Raw genomic sequence first — 24,657 nt, forward strand, 5'->3', positions numbered from 1 at the left:
AGTATCTCCTGCCCACTATTAAGCTCTACAGCACTGTAAAGTCTGGAATTTAAAACAGTACCATGATAAAAAAAAATCAGAACTCTCTTACCTCTTATTTCTTTGCTTACTTTAAACCACAGAGCATGTACTGACAAAAAGCTGAAAGGTTTGATTTGTGATTAAGCCATGGGTTTTAACCAGATCCCGGTTCATAATCCTTTAACCTGTGTATCACAAGTTTCCAATGAGCATATTTTACTGCAACAACAGCCCATCAAAAGAATGGAAGAATGATTTTATGTCGCACACCCAGCATTTCCTGAACAGGGGTATGAAGGTATATGGAGCTCTTAATAGTGTAACTACTGACTTTCTCCAGTTCGGTTAGGTTTGCCACACGGCAGCACAAGGGCTTGGAGAATTGTACACTCATGATGTGCAGTTCCGAAATGAGACTGAAGCCTGGACTCACATGAAATCCTCCAGAGTTTCTGGATTCTTCATAAGGTTCCTAAAATCTCTGAAGTTGATCGCACCTTCTGGTTTGTCTCCTGGTGAGATGGAAGGTGAGCAGGCATTTGGGTTCTGTTCTGTTGAAACAAGACAGCGACAAGGGCCTGCCATAAATAAAGCTTATGAATAAATGAATGCGTCTGACAAAGAGCTTAATGATCACATGGACTGAGCCCAAATTCTTGATCAATGAATCATGTAAGCTGCTTTGTTTAGGCTTGGCAAATCAATAATCCATTTTGTTAAACAAGTAAAACAGATTTTTTTGGGGGGGTTGCTCTGGATAAATTTTAACATATAAAGTGTCAGCCAATGTGCAGGGGTGCTTGAGAGCCCTGCTCGGAGCTTTCCAGGTGACAACACACAGCAAATGACCAGTTATGGGAAAGAAATACTAATATTCAGAAGACTATATTGTAGCTACAGAGCTGTGAAAGAGCTCATGACTTTGCAGACTTATTAGTATGATATAATTCTTGCTATGAAATGAAGCAGAATTGGTAAACAGTAGTCTGTTGGATTTTTCATGATAGAAGGGACAAAAGTCAAGATTCTTAAAGGGATCTAGGTACATAACAATGCAGACAGACCCAAGTGCTAAGAAATACATATAGGTTGGATGGTGGACAGTTTCTCCCCAGCAGCAAAGTTACACCAAAGCCACTGAAAGAAATTTATTTAAGTAACTAATCCTGGTTAAAGTGGGTAAAACTGGGACCTAGTTTTCAAGAGAATTTGGGTTTTGAAAATTTATCCTAAAATATGAGAGGTAACAAGGGTATGAGTATCAGTTTCTCTTCTGTGAATACCAACACAGTTCCCTGATTCTGGCCCCAAAATGCTGGATCAGATCTGGTACCACGAAGCATGTGAGCATTGCTGAGGTTGCACCTGTCCTCTTGCTAGAGCAAACCGCTGCAATTCCTGCCTCTGGGGCTCCGTGTGGGAGAAGAAAATGTCTTGTAAAAAGAACAGCAAGTTTCTAAGCTCGTCAAGAAAATGACAGTGTCCTGCACTTGATATTGCCTGAGCAATATTCCTGAAACATCGCTCCTAGATAGATGTAAGCAGAGACAAAACGCCACATCTGATTACGTAGATCAAAGCGGTCTGCCCCTATAAAGCTCTGAGTGCTCACAGCTCACGTTGTCAAAATTAGATTTGTGGCTAAGTGGAATTTTTCATCATCACAGCAATTTGTTTTGGGTACTTAACAATGAGTTTAGGGGCCAATGTTGAAAGCTTTGGTTTCCTAAGGAAAACTACTGCTGCCCAGGTTCTCAGAGTTATTTAATACCTTCAGCAGCACGTCTTGTTCAGGAGGGTTCAGAACCAACTTCCAGCAGGAAAAAAACAACCAATATTGAGACACAGGTAGGAAGTGACCCCCTCCCCTCTCAGGTACTGGCCTTCCATCAAGTTCATATATGCAAATACTGCCCTGTCAGAAAATTACACGATGACTTTAATAAGAAAGCTGAACAAGAAACTGCTCTCTGAACTATGAATTAAGCATTCTTTATGGTCACTGCATTGAGTCAGTGAAAGAAGAGAAACCAACTGTTCTGAAAATAAGTTATTATCCCCTAAAATGGTTTATGTTCCCTTGGTTATTTGTAGCGTGATTGAAAGTCAGGTAGAGGACACAAGCTATTGAACAGATCACTGGGGACTGGTCCAGGTTTGGTCTGTTAAAAATCCTTACAACTATATCAGAAAATTCTGTACCGAATAGGACAAAATGGAGCAAAAGAGAACAAATCCAAATCAAGGATTATACAAGAATACGCAAGCTTGAAGATTGTTAAAGGAGCTAAAATCTGTTTGTTATTTTAAAGCCTGAGCTGGGTTATTGGAATGCTAACATTTACTCACCGAAGAGAAAATGAAACAATAAAGTGCCAGCAAGGAAAAAACAAGCTTATTCACAACAGTCCAGTATGTATTCAGTATGTATTCTGCAAAGCTGTTGGCTTGATACGCTCAGAATGAGGCCACCCAGAGGCAAACACTCTTTCCATTTAAACAGAAACTAAGGCCTCATAGCACTTCTTAAAATCAGGCATTTTTTCCTTTCATAACATTCTCCCCGACTGCAGATTCACACATTGCTGAAGGTCTTTTCAAAAGCCAAATAGAGCTCAATATTTATAGTGGCAAAGGTAGTAGCAAAAGTCCTTTATCAACTTGGGATCAAATGTTCTCCTCGAAACCAAGAGAGTATTTCCCCACTGTGCCTCTGAAAGCAAGAACAAATACAACTGATAAAATGATTATGTTTTCACAAGCAACTCGTATGATTCAAGTGATACACTCCTGAACTAACTTTATGCAGAATCAGTGTTCTTTAAAGCAGCACTTTGCTTTCTCTTTCATTTGTCTGCAAATATTTCCATTTTGGCATATCTTGTGCAGCATTGTCCAACCACAACTGCTGCAGGCCATTAGCAGCACCACTGCAGTCACGAGATGCAATCTCACTCATTCACTACAGCATTGCTTACCAGACTCAGGCACAATGTGTTGCGGTAGGAGTCTGGAACACGGATTTCGCCGTGCCTACTTCAGTGATTAACCTGTACAAAAATGGTTTGTATTTAAGAAAAATACTGACAGGGATTTACATAAATAAAACACTAATTCATACAGAAAACACAACAGAGTGGAAGTTAAATCTATAGAAAAATTATGGATCTTAACACATTCAAGCTTTTTATGGCTTAACAGTTTGTATGGCAGAGTTGGAATGTCTCATATTTTAATTTAGTTGATGTAAGCCTAATGTATTAGTGTGACTTGTTTTACTTATATATGCTTGCAAAAAAATACTATCGACCCTATTTTTACCTGATTTTTGAAGTCAGTAAAAATACTCTCTGTTGCACAGCTCTTAACACAAGGTTGTACGTATCCGTCACCAGGACGTCTATAGTCTATCACAGTATAAATAATCATTTGTGATTATAACTTTTTTATCATGATGTTAGAGAAGGTAAAAGAGGCACTAGACTTCATTGCCGAAAGGTGACGTGGAACCAAGTGCAGTGTACATTTACACTGCATTTATAAAACTAGGTAGCAGCCATTCCTTTGGGTGCTATCACTGCCAGTGCTTACAATGCCGAGACCTGGAGACCTTCATTATACATTTATGCACTTAATGTACTTGTTCTCAGATACATAGACTGACGTGCATCATAGGATGCTCAGTAATCTGCTATATAAAGCATTCTGCTGGGAACTGTGGCTTCAGATCATTGCATGCAAAGAAATAAATTGCGATTAGTCTCTTACTTCTTAGGTGATTATATAAAAAGTGTCGCTGTGTGGATTGAGCCTTGAAGGCAATAAAAGAGGCCATAGCATGCTGTGGGGCAGGTCTGCAGAAAGATGACAAAGAACTTTAAGAGATACAATGGTATACGTATGATTTTTTAAGGCTCTGCAGAGGGATCTGAGCCAGATGGATCGATGGGACGAGGCCAATTGTCTGAGGTTTGACAAGGCCAAGTGCCAGGTCCTGAACTTGGGTCACAACAACCCCATGCAATGCTACAGGCTTGGGGAAGAGCGGCTGGAAATACTATGGAACAAGAATGCCTTTCAGATCAATTGTGATGATGCTTTGACTCATTCAAGTCATCTTTGTGACACCGCGGAGTAAGAGCTGCGGATGGTCATAGCAAGAGAGCGACGTGCAAACCTCCAGTTCAGAGAAAGCTCCAAGTGTAATAGAAAGCAAGCTGGCTGCATCTATCCCCTAGACAGGGATTTCACTCATCATTGTTACAGAATGAAAAAATTTAAGAAAGCCCCAAGAGAAGAATTTTCTTATTTTATTCAACTGAAGCTTCCATCTGAAGGCACATATGCCACCATATGGGATCCATTTCAGGCATTCATTAGAAGAAGAATAATTAGTCTAGCATCATACAAGGAAGAAAGGGAGAGGCCCAGAGGATAATTACTTTAGAAACAGAAATAAAAGACCTTGAAACTAAATTTGCTAGAGACAAGTCTATGAAAAAACAATAATAATAATTTTAAAAACCCCTTATTTATGGGGAATTCTGAATTCAGTTATCAAAGAGAAGAGGAAAAGGGGCATGCCCAAGACAGGATTATTTTTAGCTTGGGGAGAAGCTGGTACACTATTGTTTTAATGACTATGGAAAAACATGCAGTCTCATATTTCATCCATTCACCTCAAGCAAGAAGCCTCTTCTCTAGTACAAGAGAGATGAAACACTTAGACATTAAACTAGGAAGAACTGCACTGTATGTCCTCTCTTTGCAAATCCACCATTATCAGTGCTCCTGGTCACAGGCATCAAATACAGCTGTGACCATTTAAAAGCTGTCAGAAGGGATTATTCTTTTGTAGCGCTTACTATGAGACAACCTGCAAGGAAGAGAAATATCTGTATTATGTAAATAAAGCACAGATTGAATTACATGAGAATAGAGAAGACTCAAGAATATGTCAGATTTAGGGATTTTTCTATGAGCAATTAAACACACCAAGATAGTGCTCTGTATACATCAGCTTAATCCTAACCATGCATTTAGCCAATGTATCTCCCCTTCTGGAAGGTGACAGATAGACACATCAGACTGAATAAAAGACATTCACTGTGTAGAGCACCACAGTCCGCCCGCAAAGCCTCAGGCCCTAAGTAACGAACCCCTAATTAACTGCTGAGTTTGGAGTTTCTGTGCTACTCAAAAGGCCCATGGGAAGGCAACAGTGACAAGATTTGGCCCTTAATAAATAAAAAAGCACCCGTGACTGGATTCCTCCTCTTCATACCAGGGAACATCTGATATTCTGCAGCACTGAAATGGTAATGGGAACTAAAGATTTGTCTAGGTAAAATCCTTTGATTGAGCCAGTGGTCAAAGGGACAGTTCTTTGATGTCTGGAGCTCTTTGTAACAAAGAATAAAATGAGATCTTGCATCGCTACATGTGAAACAGATGGTATGGGTTATGACAGTGGTTCATTCATATTGGGGATGCTTGTTACAATGCATTATCTTGTAAAGATACAGAGAAAGCTACCTGGCATTTTGTGACTCACTTACAGTATAAACAAGATAATTACCTGGTTCACCTGCTAGAGCAGGGAGATTGATTATAGAAGCTAATTAGAGACCTGTTTTAAGCAGATATGAACTCATGGGTTTTCGTTATGGGTTCTTCTCCTCTTAACATACCGCAGAGAAAACCATAGAACAACAGTGATTAGCCTTATTTCATTTTTACGGCTTTTCCCATTCAGAACAAAACCACAGAAAGTCAAAAGTGTAGCTAATTTACGTGAGCAAGCCAGCAAATGTAAGTTAATTTCCTTGCTTTACTACTTAGAAAGCTCAGCCAGAGCATTAATGTCAAAGGAAAATGAAGAAAAAAATAGCTATCTATATGGAATTTGAATGCAACTCATGGTAGATTGACAAACATTGGCAGAGAAAACTGTTGTACTTGCAAAGAAGTAACAGGTATTAATAGTGAGCATTTCAGCTCTTCGTTACTTGTAATGTATAACTACATTAATTAATTAATTAATTAAGTTACTAACATGTCAGTAATGCAGTAGACAAGATATACCTGTTTGCGATGTTTGTTGATTGTTACTTTTCTGGCGCTGGAGAACGTTTGCATTTCCTTTAAGTAGCATTCTTCCTTACTGCTGCTGTTCCCAAAAGCAGAACATCCATGGCGGTGTCCATGAATTTCTGATCGCTCATATTTAAATCTGTTGTATGTCTATGGTCTGCAGGCATTTCCAGCTCCATGTGATCTGTCACAGTCCAGGAGGGATTACTTTGGAATCTGTTCAGTCTAAAAAATTTCACACTGCATCTCCACCCACATGTGGGATAAAAAACAAATTACTTTAGGAAGGCAGAAAGACTTTACTAATGAGTACTCAGTTCCCAAGTGACCTGCTGTCGAGTGCAAACCACAGTTCTGAGCAGGGCACTCGGGCTTCCAGCCCACTGCAGGGAACAACGGCTGATGGATCGAAGCCACCAGGCCTGGGTGTGGACTGGCGCTGTCACCTGGAATTCCCCAGGAGCGGGAGATGAGGCCTGAACTCTACCCTTGGTAAACCTGCGGCAGGGCTATAAAAAGACTGGGGCATCTTAGCCACAAAACTGTAAACTAAACCCCGTATTCACCGGGAAGAATCTAAAGCCTTTAGGTTTTCACCAACTTCTTAACAAACTGTTTGGTTTTTTGTTTTTTGAAACATATATTTGAAATATTTAACATATCAATAATAAGGCGCACAGCTCACATCTCAGCATGCTGGGATGTGCAAGTTGGGTATTACATCTCCAAGACGCAGGACCAAGGAAAGCATCATTCTAAGACCAAGTCTGCTGTATCGGGTTGTACATCAAACATGAAGCTTCCCCTGCTTCCCTGCCCCTTCCCCTGCACTAACCAGAGCACCAGACTCTCCCTGGCTCGGGCTGAAGCTGTTTCATTTTGTAGGAAGTTCTCACAATTGCTAAACCACTGGAAAGACTCAAGCGAGTGACTGACATAAGCAGAGCACTGACATGAGTAAGGGAAATGTTAACTCATATTTGCTGCCCCAGTTTTTAAATGCTTTATAGCTTATTTAAATGTAATAAGGGAAATACGGTAAATGTAATATAGTTTAAACAGTCTGGGCTGAGAAAATCCTGCCCCACAGTGTGCTACGCCTTATGTTTCAAAGCTGGCCTGTTCCTCCTCTAATCCGAATCCTAGAAAGTCTCCAAAACAACAAGTGTTCCAGGCTTATGCCACCGATCAGCCCGCCTGCCTCTGTTGTTGTGCCAGGCCAGCACACTGATGTTGGAGGTTCCTTCCAAGACTTGTACAGTGAGGACCACACAAGTGACCGCAATCAGGCAGCGTAAACTATTAACAAGACAGCACTGTCAAAAATGAAGTGTCTCTGGATGTGCCCAGAAGCAGAAATGGCCACCTGGAGAGTGCAACGGGTGGAGAGAAGTTCTGCATCTCTACAGTTATCTTGGAGAGACCAGCCTGCTCCACTCGTACTCAAATGCCACCAGCTGTAATGTGGTCGCCCCAGTGCAGCACTGATCCTGAGCCAGTGAACCCTTGCTCAAGCCTGGCAGCTTCCGCTGGTGCTGCGCTAACTGAATCCACACAGACTGTTCTGAATGAAGGCACAGTAAGCCTTAATCTGCGTGCAGAAGATCATATACAAACATTTCAAGAATTTAAGTGCCTACAGAGTTAATCAGCAACCAAGAAAGATCTTTACAGTCTCAGTGGTACTTAGCTGCCTGTCATGGTATTTTCCTGTATCTATGGCTATGGCACATGCAGCCGCTCAGCTGCCAGTAGTGATATTAGTACCTCTGCAAAAGCTGGACAGTAGCAGATATTACACGCATGTAGCTGCTTAAGTGTTTCGGTGATAGAGTCATATTTATACAATTTGCTTTCTAACCACATTAATTGCATGGAAGCTATCACGTCGTGGGTTACAAGAGCAGCTAATCCTGACTGAGTGCCCAGCTCCACAGCAGGGTTTAGCACGGCTAAGCCTAGGGCACAAGCTGACATCCCTCTCTGCCCACAGAGCTGCCCAAGTCTGCTGGTGGGGCCTTCCCTGTGCATTGTGAGTCCATGCTTTTTTTTGGGAACATAGAGGTGAAAATGGTGCTCTCAGGCACAGAACCAGATTTAAGGATGGGTAATGCTTAGAAGATGACTGCATGGCTCTACATTCCTTATTCAAAATGACATTAAATATTTGACTAAATGCTTGCATTTATGCTACCGGATTGGTGCAGTATGAGAAACTATCCTGCAGTTATAGAAGGATACATGAGATAGCTGATGTAAAAATAGGAGTGCATCATGTCCCACATACCTCTTGATCTCCTATGGCAAAGTTAGCACTTCTGATAAAAAGACTAAAGTCACAGGAAACATGCCAAAAAATGAGAAGGGCAGTGTCTTGGGCTCTGTGAGGACAGAACAGCTGTTAAATTGGGGAGTAACGATTCTTTTACCATTGAACACAGCAATAGTAAAAAATCAGTAAAACTAATACTATACTCTGAAGGAGGCCTGGCACCCAGGCTAAACTGGGCTTGTATTTTGTGGTCATTCTTCCCTGCTCAAAAAGCACGGAGAGTTTTTGCTTTCCTTTTCACTTAGAGATTGAGCGGAAGCATTCGCAAGAGCCGGAAAAGGCTTTCATCAGCTTAGCAAGCAACAGGCCCAAACTCGTACTAAAACCAAAGTGACGGGGGGAACTTGCCCCAAAGCAGCAGCAATACAGATTGAAGGCAGGGGGAGGAAGGCAATCTTATTTTTAAGAGACTAAAGTTATAGTAATACAAAGGTTTTGTGTAGTGGTTCTTTCTCAATCAGACCAAGGCTGGCTTTTCACCTTAGCTACTTAAATACCCTATCCAATAATTAATTTAACTGATATGGGACAGCTATATCATCCCTGAATAAAGTGATTTGTATAGCTCTAAAAGCAAATGCCTCAGCAGAAAGACAGGGGTGATGATTATTTCAGAGCTCTTTTTTATTTTTCCCCTGCTCTTAAGACTTGTGAAATTATTTATTTGACAATCTGAAAATAAAACTTGAGCTGTATTAGCATGTAGGCTGCTCAATAAAAAGGAAAAAAGGGAGAGGATTAATAAATTACATGCTAGAAATGGGAAACAAGATTAGAGGTGACATTTTGGCAATGGAAGGGAAAAAATGAAACAAGATTAGTTGGAGGGGAAAGAGGGAGTCAATCAGTAGGGAAAATGAAATTTAGAAAATGTGAGAAGGCCTGTGAAAAATGGAGGAGCTGATTAGGAAAAGGGTGCAACACAAGTGACTCCACAGCAAAGAGGGACATCAGTGCTGTCAACAGCGAAAAACCAGTCAGGGAATCAGAGGGCTGTAAGGGAGGCTGGAGCACAACGCGCCGACGGCAGCGAGAACGCACCACGAGAGGACAGGAGAGGAACCGGGTGGAACCAATGTACCCCACTGCTGCTAAAATGCCAGAGGAGCTTCCCCAAGGCCCATGTCTGTGTCCCTCCCACTTTCCTACCTACTTTCTATCCTTTGATAGCATGGCTACAAGGTGAGGTATACACAATCACACAAAAAACAACAGTTCCATGTGGATTCGTGGATTTAGGCAAGACTGGATTTTCAGTTTGTTTGTTTTCATGGGTCAACACTGATAGATTGTAACCTACGGCAGATCTCGAATACGCATATCAGGTTGCTTCCTCCAGCACATTACTATAGCAACAACACTTGAATTACTGATATTTGACATCACTGGGGCTGCTGTTTCTTTTTGTTTTCAATGGCAAGGCAAAAGATTGCTCCAGCATTGTGCTACCTTCTCTGCAAGGACAGTGGACCTCTTCTCCTTCAACCTACCCACCTCCGTCATGAATGTTTGGCTTCCTAGAACCTATTATCTTTCTGTTCCTCAGCCTCCTCTGCCATTGCTAAGATCTCCATTCTTTTTTTCCCCTCTTTTTATACCCCAGTACTTGCAGTGATAGTTTGAAACTCCTTTCAAATGAAACGAGAATGTGGGCAGGACAAGCGGGGACTCCCCATGCTGTAAATAACAAAGAGAAGCGATCAGTCTGGATTGGCCGTAGCCTGAACAGCTATTTCTCCTTTGATTAACCAGATTCCCTGGTATACTTGATAATGAGCAAAAGGGACAGGGAGGGGGTAGAGTCCACTGCCATGAGCTAGCGAAGTGGATCACTGTTTGCCTCTTCTCCGTTTGTGGGCACTTTGTCACCAGCACTCCATCTCATAAAGACGCCAAAGCACCTGTTGCCTCCGAGTACAATTAGAGTGAGGACAGTGTGCACAGACGGTCTCCTCATCAACCCTGACATCTGCATGGAAACCACTTTAACGCACATCTTGTCTGAAACACGCCTCGCGTGAACCGGCAAGCTGGAAGGAGCAGAAGAAGCCCGCGGCTTTGCCCGTGCATGAGCCTCATGGGGCTCTGAGGATTTGTCCAAGCACAGCCTGTCCTGAGCAGGAACACACTGGCAGTTCAGAAGCAGCCTCTCAACTGCTAGACCCAGGTTATCATCTGAAACTGATACCTATTGGTAACGGTGCACACATATGACAGCATAAAATTCTCATATGCTACTACAAAAGTAAAGTTTGCGTGCCAGACATGCTGTGAACAAGCTTGGAATTAGAGAAAAAAAATGCAGAGGTATAAAAAATCAAGCCTTTTTGGGACAAGTGTCACAAGAGTGACTGTTTGGTCACCCTTCAGTGGCAGTTTTAGTCCTTGACTGTCTTGGGCCTCCATCCTCCCATCCAAGGGATCCTAAGCAAAAAAACAACAGCAAACAAACCACAAACAACAACAAAGCCCTTTGGGATGACCCTATTATGATTTACCATAATCATTCCATTGCTACCTTAGTAAGACCTTTCACAAAGATACAAACATGGGCTCAGTCCAGGACACAGAATGTGGATCCTGCTGTAAATAATCTTCACATGAGTGATCATCTGAAAAAGATGATTCATCTTACTTCCTTTACGAGTATCAGTAAATGCTGAGTATGTTTTCTTGAAGTTTTCTACAAGATGCACGGGGTACAGGAAGATGTCTGTCTGCCATAGTAATTGTCATCCCCTACAATATTCATGTGCCAACAGCAATTACTCCAAAGCATCTACATCTCAGAAACAAGGTAGGTGTGGTTGGTTGTTTTGTTTTGTTTGTGGGGTTTTTTCCCTGTATTTACATGTAGGATTTAACTGGTAACTGTCTGTCATGCCTTGACAATGTTGACTTTTTGTATCATAACTCCTGTATTGAAAAGTTACCTCCATTTGTCAATGAAATGGAGCAGTCAGTGTATAAAAGGTAAATCTCAATGTTCTAAGTCAGTAGGAATGTTATACCACTGAAATATTTATTAACCTTGAGAATTTGAAATGAACGCATGCTTTGCTCATGGTCTTAATGGGACATCATTTCACCTAAGCACAAAACGCAGGTAGATGTGTGGTATTTTCTTCTTACGTTACCAGCAGCCTATTGACATTATTTTACTTTTTAAGTATATTTTATTTTTAATGATAATTATTTTCTAGATTGTTTCACAACATGCTTTTAATTAGGACAACAAACAAATTTAAATTTGCCTTTATTTCCCTTTCTCAAAGTGTTCTTCATTCCCTATTAGTTTCCCACAGAGAATTTCTTAAATGAAGAGGTTTTGTTTCAGAATTCGTCATCTCCAGAACAGACTTACATTTCATTATCATAAAGTCTCTTTCACACAGCAAGCTGCTGATTTCTTAGCTGTGCTTGGAAAGCTTCATATAAGGCAAGAGGTTAAGAGAACCTCTGGTCCCGTAGGGGTCAGTGTGCGGAACACACAGATTCATACCTATACCTTGTATAATCCCTTAAAACTCTGCAAATGCTGCCTACCCTCTTGGCCGGCTTGGTTGTTAAACCATACTGGTATACAACAGTGTACAGGAAGAGATGTCAGCCAGTCCCTCACCAAAATATGGTGCTCACACCTTCACTTCCAGATTGCTGAACTGCCACCAAGTCTCTCTGTTAACATACACACAATCTACCATTTGTTAAAAATCATTTCCATGAGAATCCTTCCTTGATTTTTTTAATCCATCTTGATAAAAGACCTTAAGGCATGATTCAGCAGTCAGAGCTGATAAAACGTTTCTTACGTAATGCACAAGAAATCCAGTTTAATCTGGACATCGTCACTTGAAAGTTTTAGGTTAACAAAACAAAAGCATAGAGTTAATATTCATGATTTCAACCCTGCGTGACTGCACATTTAACCATGCACTGAATGCATATGCATTAGCTGAATGACACTCGGACTTGTATCCCATTTTTTCAGCATTTTTTCTTTTAGTGACCTTAAAAAAAAAAATGTATTACTTACTGTGATTTAGCCAGAAATGCACCTGATGTAGTGTTGCCTTCATACCTGGAATAAAGACACTGGTGCTATGTTCTGAAGACGACAGCGTTGTACAAATCTTCCGATGTTCCATTAGAATCCTGCAAGGTGGAAGAGAAAAGGTTTACATTTGAAATGTGCACCAGGTAATGGTTCGCATCGTGTGCATTGCGGAGGGGCAACTATAACACAGAACTAAACGCAACAAAGGAAACATTTGGCAGGAAGAACCAATGGCTTGAAAGAGGCATTTAACCAAATGTTAATCAAGACCAAACAACAGAGATGAGAAAGTATGGTTCGTGGTCACAGTTTTCAGTCCATTCAATATAACTTGTGAAGAGGAAGGAATCACTGAAGTATGGCACAGTATTATAAATGGTATTTGAACACAATGTAATAAAAAATACCAACTAAAAGAGAATCAATGAAGTTCGGCAGAAGGGCAGATGTGATGGAGTTGCTAGTTCAAAAATAGCCCCAGTAGTTTCATTTTGTATCTTAAAAGTGGAAGATTTCCAAGTGAGGACATGGAGTTTGAGCACTAGAAAAGTCACCTCAGTGGTGGGTAAAAGGAAATGGGATAAAGACATTAAGGAAAAAAATATAGGAGAAAATGTTTTTCTGGACATGAATGTTGTGTCCTAGAGGGTAGTACAGAGCAGAGCAAATGCCATAATAAAATGTCTAACTGCAAAAAGTAATCAAGGTTAAGGAATGAAAACACTCACACAGTGACACACAGGAATAAATTCAGTTGAAAGACTGTAACACTGATAAGAGAAAAAGGGATAGCCTGAAATTGTATACGAGATTGTTTTTTATAATATGCATAAGCAAGAAATGTTTGTAAGGGCAAGAGTACTATGGTGGGGAAAAGAGATACAGAACGTACAATAGTTTTTTGCCAGGGAGTGACACCAAAAGAAAATAGAACTAGATATATAAAAAAATGCCAGATAGGTATCAAAGGGAATCAGTTTCATATAAAAGAGGATCAAAAAATAACAGTACCTGAAGATTGACATAGCTCTGGAGGAGCTGAGAGCTGTCCCACAGTTCCAAATGAAATCCAGTGGGTCGGGTAAGCCTCTCGGAGACGCGCAGATGGAACTGCTTTAGGAAATCATTAGAAGGAGCCCAACTTCTCTATCCTACGAGAGGGTCTGGTGCATGGAGAATTTTTGCAAGTTCCTTGCAGGATTTAAGGTTTCAGGTATAACAATGACAATTCCCAAACGATCGCAGCAGAACTGAGAACAACTGGTAAATAAGAGGAGCAGTGAGAAGGTAACAGTTCCAGAGGTGACACCATTTCTTGGGCTGTACGAGGCGAGCAGACAGTTTCAGGGGAAGTGATAACACGAAGCTGAATGAAGGAACATCACGCAAGACAAAGTTCAATGACACAGTATTGGAAATTCTTATCTAAGCATCTGTTACTCATTGCTAAGTTGTAAATGAACTTCTTACAGTAAAGAGGAAAAGGAATCTCATTAATTTTTCAACTCTTCAACGGAATCTTAGTACAAAGAAGAGAGAAGAACAACTCCACAGTCTCTCCCAACATTAAGAGACCAAAGAGGTGTAAATACATGTAGACAGGTGCATGCATGTATTTGTGATTCTTGCCACTCTTTCTTACAAAATTATTTAGTAATGAAATTAATATGACATGGTCAGATAAATTCTGTATCTAGTTTCATGCTAGAAAGCAGGGAACAAGCAGAATGTGACAGACTGAAAAGAAAAATCCGGGCAGGTAAGCCGTCTCACTGGTTTCTTATTCTTCATTCTCTAAACGTTATAAATAACCTTCAGAGTTCCTCAAATGTGAGGAACTAAATCACAAGAAGCACAAATAGCAGTGAGGGAGGGCACAGTAAGTCAAGGCAACCGCTAGAATGCTGCACCATGTAACCAGATCTGAAATTACACACAGACCTTCCAATTAAAGCTCAAAAATGTATTAGAAGGCAAGGTACTTACTTGCAAGACAACAAATGTGACGTGGGAACTGTGTTCATCAGCAGAGTGCACTGAAAACATGATGATCCAAACGCAGCCTGGGTGTAAACATCTGTCCCCTTACAGCTGCCGGAGTGGGGACCCTGAAGTCAAAACAAAGCTGTTTGTTAAAGCGGAATACAATACTGCACAATGCCTGTTGGTGTTGTTGCTAATAAAATCTAAGATGGGAGAGCAAACTGAAGATACCCATAACATTAAAATTGTTATATTGTGAAAAGGAAGAACTCATAGTGAAAAAGCTGTCTAGACTTAGAGCGGTGGTGGCTCCTTGGCTTGTGTCCATGCTGTACAAGCACTTCACCTTCTGTGGGGTGTGAGGGCACTGGGGGATCTGTGACTGCCATATGAAACTCTTGCATCTGATACTTAATTTACTGTGCAACACAATGCTTTGGAAAGCAAAATGAAGGCTTTACTTCTCTAAATAATCCTCCCTTCCCCACTACAGTCATTGTCTTTGTAGTATTTTATGATTTGTCATATAACACCCTGGGATATTGTCCTACAGAGGATGTCATTATAAATACATCGCTGAAATGAAATACCTATATGGTGTTCCTCACTCACAGTATAGCTTGAGCTGTGGCAGACTGGGCTATATGTATATGTTAATATTTTGAGTTTTTCAATTTTTGTAATGAAGAGCAAAAAAAAGCAAAGAAGAAAACAATCTTCACATTGATTTAGGACTTCAGGGAGAAGAATAAAGCTATTCCATCTATTTTACAAATGTGAATATGCTTATAACATTGATCTCATCGGTGTAAATCAATAATACCCAGAGCTTCCCTGTCCCCCACAGACTGTCTGCAAATTATAAATGGTGGTTACAAAAGTATAATCAGGGTGAAATATTATCAAATCTTGTATTCTACACAAGCTGTAATTCAAAAAAGCAGCAGATATCTTGGAACGTAGAGTTTTGATGCTTTAATGAGTGCACTATTTTTTCTAGTGAAGCACAACCAATTAAATCGAGCATCCAGTCTTTCGCTGAAGGAACAGTCTGCAGCTTCCAAATCACTGCAGTTCTCTGTTTCGCCATCACAGGAAAATCTTCTCCTGTCACCAAGCTCAGTGCGCTCATGAAGCACAGAGCAGCTGACAGCTAACATTAGTAGTGCTCAGTATCATCACACGGGCTGTGTGTCTGACACAGGGAGCCACTAGGAGACACGAGAAAACAGTGGAACGTACTTTGAAATTACACCTTACACTGTGGGGTAAAAAGCTGTGTTTCACAGCTGTGTTTCGCAGCTTTTTCAAGGCATCGGTCCATTTCAAAATTAGTCTTAAAGAAAAAGCAGCAAGGCTCAACAGGTTCAATTCTTGCCTTGGTATGAGCAGTGAACCCAGGAATGCACCCTCCTCCTTACCTATGCATCCGTATTTGATTAGGAATAGAATAGAGCAGTTGCAATGAAGAGAAGCAAGAACTTCTCCTGAGGTGAGCACAAGGGATGGAAGATGAGAGTCAAATCTACTGAAGTGGATTTCTATTTTCTGTTCTGTTCTGTTCTATTCTATTCTATTCTATTCTATTCTATTCTATTCTATTCTATTCTATTCTATTCTATTCTATTCTATTCTATTCCTATTCCTCCTGATACATTTTGCCCGAGACCTAAACTGGTAGGAAAAGTCTGATCTTAGTCTTTTGTTCCATAGAGACTGGCTTGCTTGTGAATACCTGGAGAACGTAACAACTATCTCCTGCCTACTAAATGTTTTTAAAATCCCAAGGTCCCTAGAGAACATCTCTGCTAGAAACTTTGAGACGTGGGATGTTAGGTCCTTAGGCTTTAACTAACAGTTTTGTGTATCCAATGTTCGGACTTCGGTGAATTTAGCCCTGACAGATTTGTCTGGATTCCTACACAAAGGCTAGAACAGAATACAGACATCGAACTCGCATCTCTCAAAGCTCCAGCTTCTTTTGTTCAGCTATCAATTTGATTTTACCAATCAGAACTGCATAGTTAAAGCATGTCTGAAAATACCAGACCATGTTTCTAGAGGAGAAGGTAGCACTTGATCCCCCTCTCTGCCCCCCATTCCTCAGATTATGGAGAGAAAGATGGATGAGCGTTATCTCTTTTTTTTTCCTGTGTTGCAAGGGACTCTGTGTGTGGCTTCAGCAATGCCACAGTACTATTGCCTGCTAATGAATATTGCAGGTAAGATGTTAGCAGCTAACCTCAGAGATGGCCATGCTTTAGGAACCCATAGGCTGCTATTATGAAGATCACTGTAAATAAAATAACTCTACGTGAGAAGCATAAATTAGTTAGTTAATGTGTTTATACCAGACCACAAGCAGTAAGTCTTGGTGCTTTCTTCCTTATGGGCAATAATACTGACAGCAGTGAACATTTCTATTGTTAAATGCTTTGCTTCGGTCTCTGCCATTTAAAACAAGAGAAGTCTGAAATCTTCCGCAGTTATCAATGGAGGTACAGAAAGGCTGGTGCTAATACACACAAGTCATTTTACTACTTGGTTAGCAGCATTTGACTAGTGTGATACAAGTTCCTTATTATTTGCTTTATAGTGAGGTTACAAGGTATACTTTATTCCAGAATGACAACTAGCCAGCTTTTTTCTGACTTCTGAAACTACCCAGAAAGATGGAAAGTCCTGGAAAACATCAGCCCAATGACAGACTCCAGCAGTAACTCAGGAAGCAGATGTTACAGTGTTTGTTCAAGCTTTCCAAACTGATCTGGAATTCGTTTTTTTTCTGACTAGAGCTTAAAAACTTTTCCCTGTTTATTTTCGTTCAAAAGTTTCACATTTTTTTCCTAGGGAAAAAATCAAAACAAAACCAAACCAGCCAAACACAAAGAAATGCTGGTGTGTTTGTTTTGCTGCATCCGGAGGTGACCCCAGCTTTGTGCTGTGTTCTTACGTGCATCTATTGTAACAGTTTGCAGGCTGCTCACACCTTTTAATGAAGCTGTGCTCAGAGTAAACCCATGGGTAGGCAAATGCTATTCTGGCCATTTTACAGACAGAGAGCTGAAGCACACGGGGAATAAGTGATTTGTTGAAGTTCTCACACTGTGAATAGCAGAACAGGGACTTGAAATCACCTTTCAGATTACAGGGCTTGGACTTCTGCCTGAGGTACCTGCACAGCCCTTTCTGTGCCCCCTTCCCACAGCCGCCAGCGCCACCTCCGCGCCAGCCTCCGCGCCAGCCTCCGCGCCAGCCTCCGCGCCAGCCTCCGCGCCTTCTGGGACTGAGGCCCCTAAATCATTTAAATCACCTGGGACGTACAAAAAGTTAAACATAAGAAGGCACATTATGCATAAATGTATTCCTGACGTACCAGCCTGTGAGACACTTGGCCCCTTACAGGGTTCATGGAGAGTAGACTAGAGAGAAAAACTGAACTTACAGAAATGGGTATCAAGTGTCACAGAGATGTTTTTCCACTCTTTTTGGACCCTTCCCAGAGCTAAACAATGTATTGCTGGGAATGTGGTGGACACTTTCAGCTGCACCTCCTGAAACCAGGATTGCTGATTCACTATGCAAGTTGCAGACTTTTTTTGACTGTAAAGGTACTTATTAACATTCTACACTTGTGTAAGTATCAATAAATACAATACAATTTGGTATTAAATTATAAATAATATGTTACATAGCATAGAAATACATATACTAAAACATACATAGAGCATGATCTCAGCCCCCAAGGTTATGGGTATGGCTTGCATTTCATCTACCTATGAGGAAAATCATAGGTGGTTGTTTTTTTTTTTAAAGCATGACTTAATTGTAAGCTGGCTCTATGTAATTCTCTATCAAACTAGGTCCTTGGTTCAAAAGCACACTGAAAACTTCTCTTGTGTTTCACATGGAGAGCCAATAATTGGCCTTATTTAGTTTAGATGAAATAAATAATTTCACAGGCACTTCTCATTTAATAAGGTTGGCTAGAGCCTGCCTTTTTCTCTTCAGCTTGTATATTTTTGTTTGGAGTGAACATAAAAGCATATTTTCTTACCTGCTGAGTGTTCATTAAAACCACTTCCAAATCTTTGCAGCCATTAGAGTCCTCACTATGTTCTGATCTTCCTGGCATATTGATTTAACTGTAAAAACATTCCTTTCTTCAAATCATAATAGTAAAGCTATTAACTGAAAGTTATGAAGGACAGCTCTTCATCTAAAGGCCTCAACTGCTTGCGAAGGTTTCAAAAAGGAGAAGAAAAATCAAGCCAAACCCAGAAGGTCTCTGAAGAAAGAAGAGTCATCCAAGGATGAATTCTACACCTCTTGCTGCAGTGCAGTTACTGTTGCCAGTAAGACCATGAAACTGGTAGGCTGCAAAGGAATTACAGGAAAAGTGTAGTTGAGCTAATTCTGTTTCCTGGCTGGACTCCACAGCGGGTATGTGGCTGTGCAAAACGTGCCTGGAGCACAAACCAAGACAGAGAGGAGGGAATCGGCACCTACAGCTCAAGGTTCTGGACTGGCCTGCCACAGCAATTCGCCAAATCAAACCCCTTCACTGACAGCGACTCTGAGCCTGGAGCCAGAGGTGCAGAAACAGCCGCCACAGCACTGGTCTCCATTGAGGCCCTGAAGTCGGCTCCTCAGCGCTGTACCCAGGCCGCTGCCCGCACAGTGCACGTGGGTGACGCTCCCCTTAGCCTTAAAAACACTCCATCCAGTTTGCTGACTGGTTATCCTGGTTTGGTACTTGCAAGGCAACTATGTAAATCATATCTCTCTCCTAGATGCTGTTTCAAACTGGGTATTACCTACTTGGGAATTTCTTACCCTGTTCCTTATCATGGTATACAGCTCCTCCCTGAGCTGGGAAAACTGTATGAATGATAAGAATAGCCCCGATACTGCTATTGATAATGAGTATAATTATCTTGTAGACAAATGGGGAACTCCAGAGCTCTAATGTCACCCAATGCTATTAGATACAGTTAAGAGAAATACATAACTAACCAGAATTTTAAAGTTTCCACTGAAGCCTATGAAATACACCCTTTGTGAAATCACGATGTGCCTTTCTTTTGGGTTAGCAGTCTGAGCAAAATTACTCATCAGCTTTTCAGTACACAGACTGTTTGGGAATGTTTTCCCCTGGTTAAGGTGACACATTGCATGTAATATAGTAGCTACAGCTGTATTAAAAGCCTACTTAAGCTCTTCATTACACCAGAATTCTGTAAATAACTTTGCTTTTTAATTACCGAAGATTTTCTATGCATAAAAGCCCTAAATTACAGACACAACAACATTCTGCAACAGCAATAGAGAACACAGGTATTAGATCATGTTACTTTAAAATTCCAATTCTCAGCCATTCAACCAGCACACTGCCAGAAGAATACATCTGATTAAAGCCCTGACAGGCAGTGCTGAGGACAGAGTGCACAAACTGCCTGTCTGTCTGTCCTGAGACTACTGCACTACTAACTGCAGTCACTTCTTGTAGCTGTGCGGCTCAAAGGACATAAACAAGATAAAATCATAGGAAAAACTTCATTATTGCCACTATTCAGATAAGTTAATAAAAGTTCCCTCTCCCTACCTCACTTGTGCTCTGATTGGGTACTGCTGATTACTTCTCAGTGAAGGAGTTAAGAACAATTATGATGCAATTACAGAAGTCATAATTTTAATGTCAGATAGAAATATTGTAGTGCACACCACTGAAATAAATGTTAAGCTGTTGTCGAGAAAGAACTAGACAAATTATATGATCCATTCTCCACATCTTACTGCACACACAGAGCTGTAACTATGATTCGATTAGGTCTGTCTAGGCTGACAAATTGTACGCTAATGGATAAAATCTTAATCACAGAAATAAGGGCATGAAAATCATTCAGTTTAGCTAAGATGCTTCATAATTACAAGCTGCTCTTTCATTTGTCCTGACTCGTATTGGTAGCTCAGTCACACACCTCGTCATTTTCTGAAAAACTCAACATCTTTGCAACTTGTCTGTAAAATTTTCCTTTTAACTTCAGTTTACTGTTGATGCATCTCTAAAGAGTTTTGTGTTACTGTATATTAGGGCCATCCTATAAAAACACAATTTATTTTACTACATTATAAAAGAAAGCCAGTTATCCTGCCACATCTGCGTTACCAGCACAGTCCCACGGGAAACACTCATGCGATAGAAGGAAATATGTTACAATTTGTTTGGAAACATTTTTACAATCACCAGGTGAGCAGGTAATTGCTCACATGAAAATGGGGATCTCAACGCATTATCTCAAAGATGGAGATTACCGCGTGTGCACTGGATATCAGAAAATGCTACTGGATTTCTTTGGCAAATCTAGCTAAATAACTGGCTAAATGAAATAAGTAATGGGAATGGCAGCGCTCATATTTAAGGTAAGCTTGTAAGTTTTCAGTAGGAAATGCCATCGTGAGCAGCTGATTCTGAGCTATTCAGTTCTATTAGCCGATGTTGACCACGACTTTGTACACCGGGGAGGCAAAAGCAATTTACATGTAACCGCGCACCAGCTGGACTCTGCCAGAGCCTGACTGCACCAGCTGCAGGATCAGCACTCCTCACACCCAACAAGATTCCTCAAGATTGCCATCTAAATCACCGTAATCTTCTGATGAAGATTGAGATTTAATGAGAGAGACTGAGGGAAACCAAGAGTCCTTTAATGAGGGAAGGCGAGCGTACAGGAACCCGAGGAGTTTGGAAAGTGTGGATAGTACAATACAGGCAAATACATTTTAGATTTCGAAGAGCCTTCTCTACCCCCCGCTGATCTACCTGGGAGGCTTTTGCTCTCTCAGTCTCACTCTCTGAACTGAACAGTTTTCTTATGGCTCCCAGCTATGAAGCAGGAGAAGGACTTAACTTACTGTTTCCTTGCACGCTCCCGTATCACACAGCCTGTTAGCGCTGGGCTTGCAGAGGCAGCGGGCCCTACTTCAGGTTCTCCACGGAGGATCGCAGCTCTATTTGTAGGATTGACTGCATTTTCCTAGGGAAAAAAGATATTCTAAAATACAAAACTAAAAACTTGAAACAAAATTGGCTTTCTGTTCAAACATTTTGAAAAACAAACATGTTCTTTCTCCTCCCAAGGAAAGTACAAATCTACTTGGAAAAATAACTTCAAAAATCAAAATGCAACAGCTCAGACATCCCACTGCAAAGGAGGATCTGCTGGAAAATGTCTGTTATTTACAGGTAGAACCAAAGGAGTTTAGTTTACTCCCACATACATATCCAATGCTCTAAAACACAACCTCCAATATCTTCTGTTCGCCTTATTTTTAATTGCCTTTTTTTTTGTTTGGTCAATTTTATTTCCATTTCTAGGCAATTTTCAAGAAATCTTAAGCTTCTCCCCCTTTTCCAAGGTCTAAATATTCTGCCAACATTTGTGCTCTATCTAGAACTACATTTGTACAGTCCTCTGTTTCTGACAGTGTGCTGTTCATGACTGGTGATCACCCGAAGGTTTGTAATGCTACAAATAAAAGTAGAGACGCTAAGCGCATCCCTGTTGTTATGATGAGCTGAACAAACCAAATCCATTATTTTGCATTCTGTAAATGGACTTTTATCTTGTCCTTCAATACTCAGATGGTTTCCCTTGGTAAAAAAATTTAGTAGATAATTTTACAGCTGAATAACATTTGACCTTGGAGCTGCTCATTGAAATCAATGAGGCAAGTTGATTTTTATGCAGCATCTATGCACTAGAAAGGCACTTTAGGCAATTCCAAACATGAGATAGCATAGCAACAAGAAACAAGCAAGAGTGTGTATGCTCTACAAGGCTTGTGGTTACTTCTGTGTAAACTTCTAAATACATATTATACATTTTATCATAGCGGGACTCATATAAACAACTTCCACAAGTGCTGCACTAATAAGGAGATGTAACGATGCTAAGAGTTTCATCACAGCAGAGTATTCCTAGCAGTTCTGATATATTTTTAATTGAAAAACCTCTCCAAGGATGATCAGCGGAGGTTTATTTGAAACCAACAACTACTGCTACATGGACTTGGTTTTATAAAAGCACAGCTGAAGCCTATGATGCTAGGCTCACATTATTGATCTGAAGTCGCAAAGTTTAGGGCATAGAAGTCCAAATCCAGACCACACTGTTAATGCGTGGTCTGGATGCACATCCTTTAAACACCATGTTTTACCTGTAGGTTTATTCTTCTCTGTCAGTTGAAGCCCCTCTTCACCAAAAACCAAAATCACTGATGCAGTATTGAATTTGTATGAATCATGATGATTATTCGTGGAATAAAACACTGTATGAAAGTGTGTTAGTATATTTAACAGACAGATTAAGGGTTTCTGGGTGCTCTAATCTGCAGTGTCTGCTCTCACCTGAATGAATGTCTCCCAAAGGATAAAAGCACGCAACTAAATTCAAACCTATGTGTATGCTTGAAATCAAAATGGAACTGCCTATCTGGGGAAAAACAAGTCCCAGTCCTTCGCAGACATGCATTTAGAATAACAAACTCCAGCAACATCTTTTTCTCTTTGTTTTTTTCCTTTCCGCAGACATTCAGAGATTTCCTCCACCTCCGCCCCCCAGCCCATGGCAGGCTTCTCACATTTGAATTTATTATGTGTTGTGCAAGCACAACTGTATAATTATCTCCAGTTCTTACATGAATGACTGTCCAGATAACAGCTACTGGATCGGTCATACAATATGCTCAAAGACAGAAGCAAATTTGAATGATCACGGGTAGATGGCAGATGCCCGTCTATTACGACATGAGAGGCAATGCCCAACAGCCGGGAATTTTCCTTATGCCAACAAAGGGACTGGAAAGCAGAGATCTCAATATTTTTCAAAAACTTGTAATAATGTGTAATATTGTTTTTCCCCAGAGAAAACAAACACGCGTGGTCGCTGCTACCTGAGGTCCGTTCAAAGGTCAATAAAAGCTGCTATTTTACTTTTAAACTATGAAGGTCTATAACATGGAACAATTACCCCCTACATGATATAAATTACAAATTAATTTTTGCTGATGATTATACAGTGAATTCATTTTGGAGAACAACTCACTAGAGCATAAATGTCAATTTCATTATTATTTTTTTTTAAACTAGGATTCAATTTTGCATTTCTATCATATTAAAAAAAATCATTTTCTGTGTAACTCAGTGGGATATTCACATGTGCTCGGAAACTAATGAGGTGTGGGAAATAGATACACTGTCATAAAAGGAAAATTACTAAACGAGAAAAGAAGATTTTAAAAGGATCTCTTAAAGTAAAAAGAACAATTTCCTCACCAAATGGGACTGCCGCTTCACTATCTCGCTGGTTTTCGCCATCCCAAATGGCCTGTTCATTTCTGTAACTATTTTGGAACAATCTCCTGCTTTTACTGATTGAACGAATCCTGTTCATTAAACATGTTTGTAAAGTAGTGTTAAACCCAAAGAAGTTTATAAAGATCATTTTAATAATAAAACTGTGCTGATTTCTTTTGGTAATTCTCTTTTGACTCTGGTAAATAAATGGTTCGCTCATCCACTAACAAAATCAAGGGAGCACGCAGCTGTACTGCTCACTATTGCTCATTCTTTTTAAATCATCTGAGTACTATCTTTCTCTCCTTGGGGCTTGAGGGCCCCTTCTCGTGCACTTCAGATCAGCTGCCTGGCCGGTGCTTTCACACGGCTGCTCCCCATATTCCAGTTCCTAATGAAATCTGTGTCTGACTTGGGTTTGCCTGCTGTCAAACTTAATTTTGGCAATTACGCGAAGATCAAATGATTTGTATGAGCTGACTTAAAAGGCGCAGGTATTCAAGGTTAGCAGGTGCCCTGGTGTAACGACGGGATGTGATGGCAGCCTGGACACAAATGTAAGGTGAGACCCTCCAATCAACTGGCAGCAGTAGCTGGAAAAGCGCTGTTACAGATGAATTAAAAATTCTCTTTAATTAAGAGCTACATGTTCAGAGAAAGTTAGTGAAAGATGTCTCTAAGCAGAGTAAGAAAAATACATATTCATATTCTGATAAGGCAATCAAGATGTTGATGTTAATATTAGAGCAATAACTTTAATTGTATTTCAGCAAACGAATGGCAATTAGAAAACAAATTATCTCCGAGAAGCAT

Source organism: Nesoenas mayeri (genome assembly GCF_963082525.1).
Source record: "Nesoenas mayeri genome assembly, chromosome: 12".
Lineage (NCBI taxonomy): Eukaryota > Metazoa > Chordata > Aves > Columbiformes > Columbidae > Nesoenas > Nesoenas mayeri.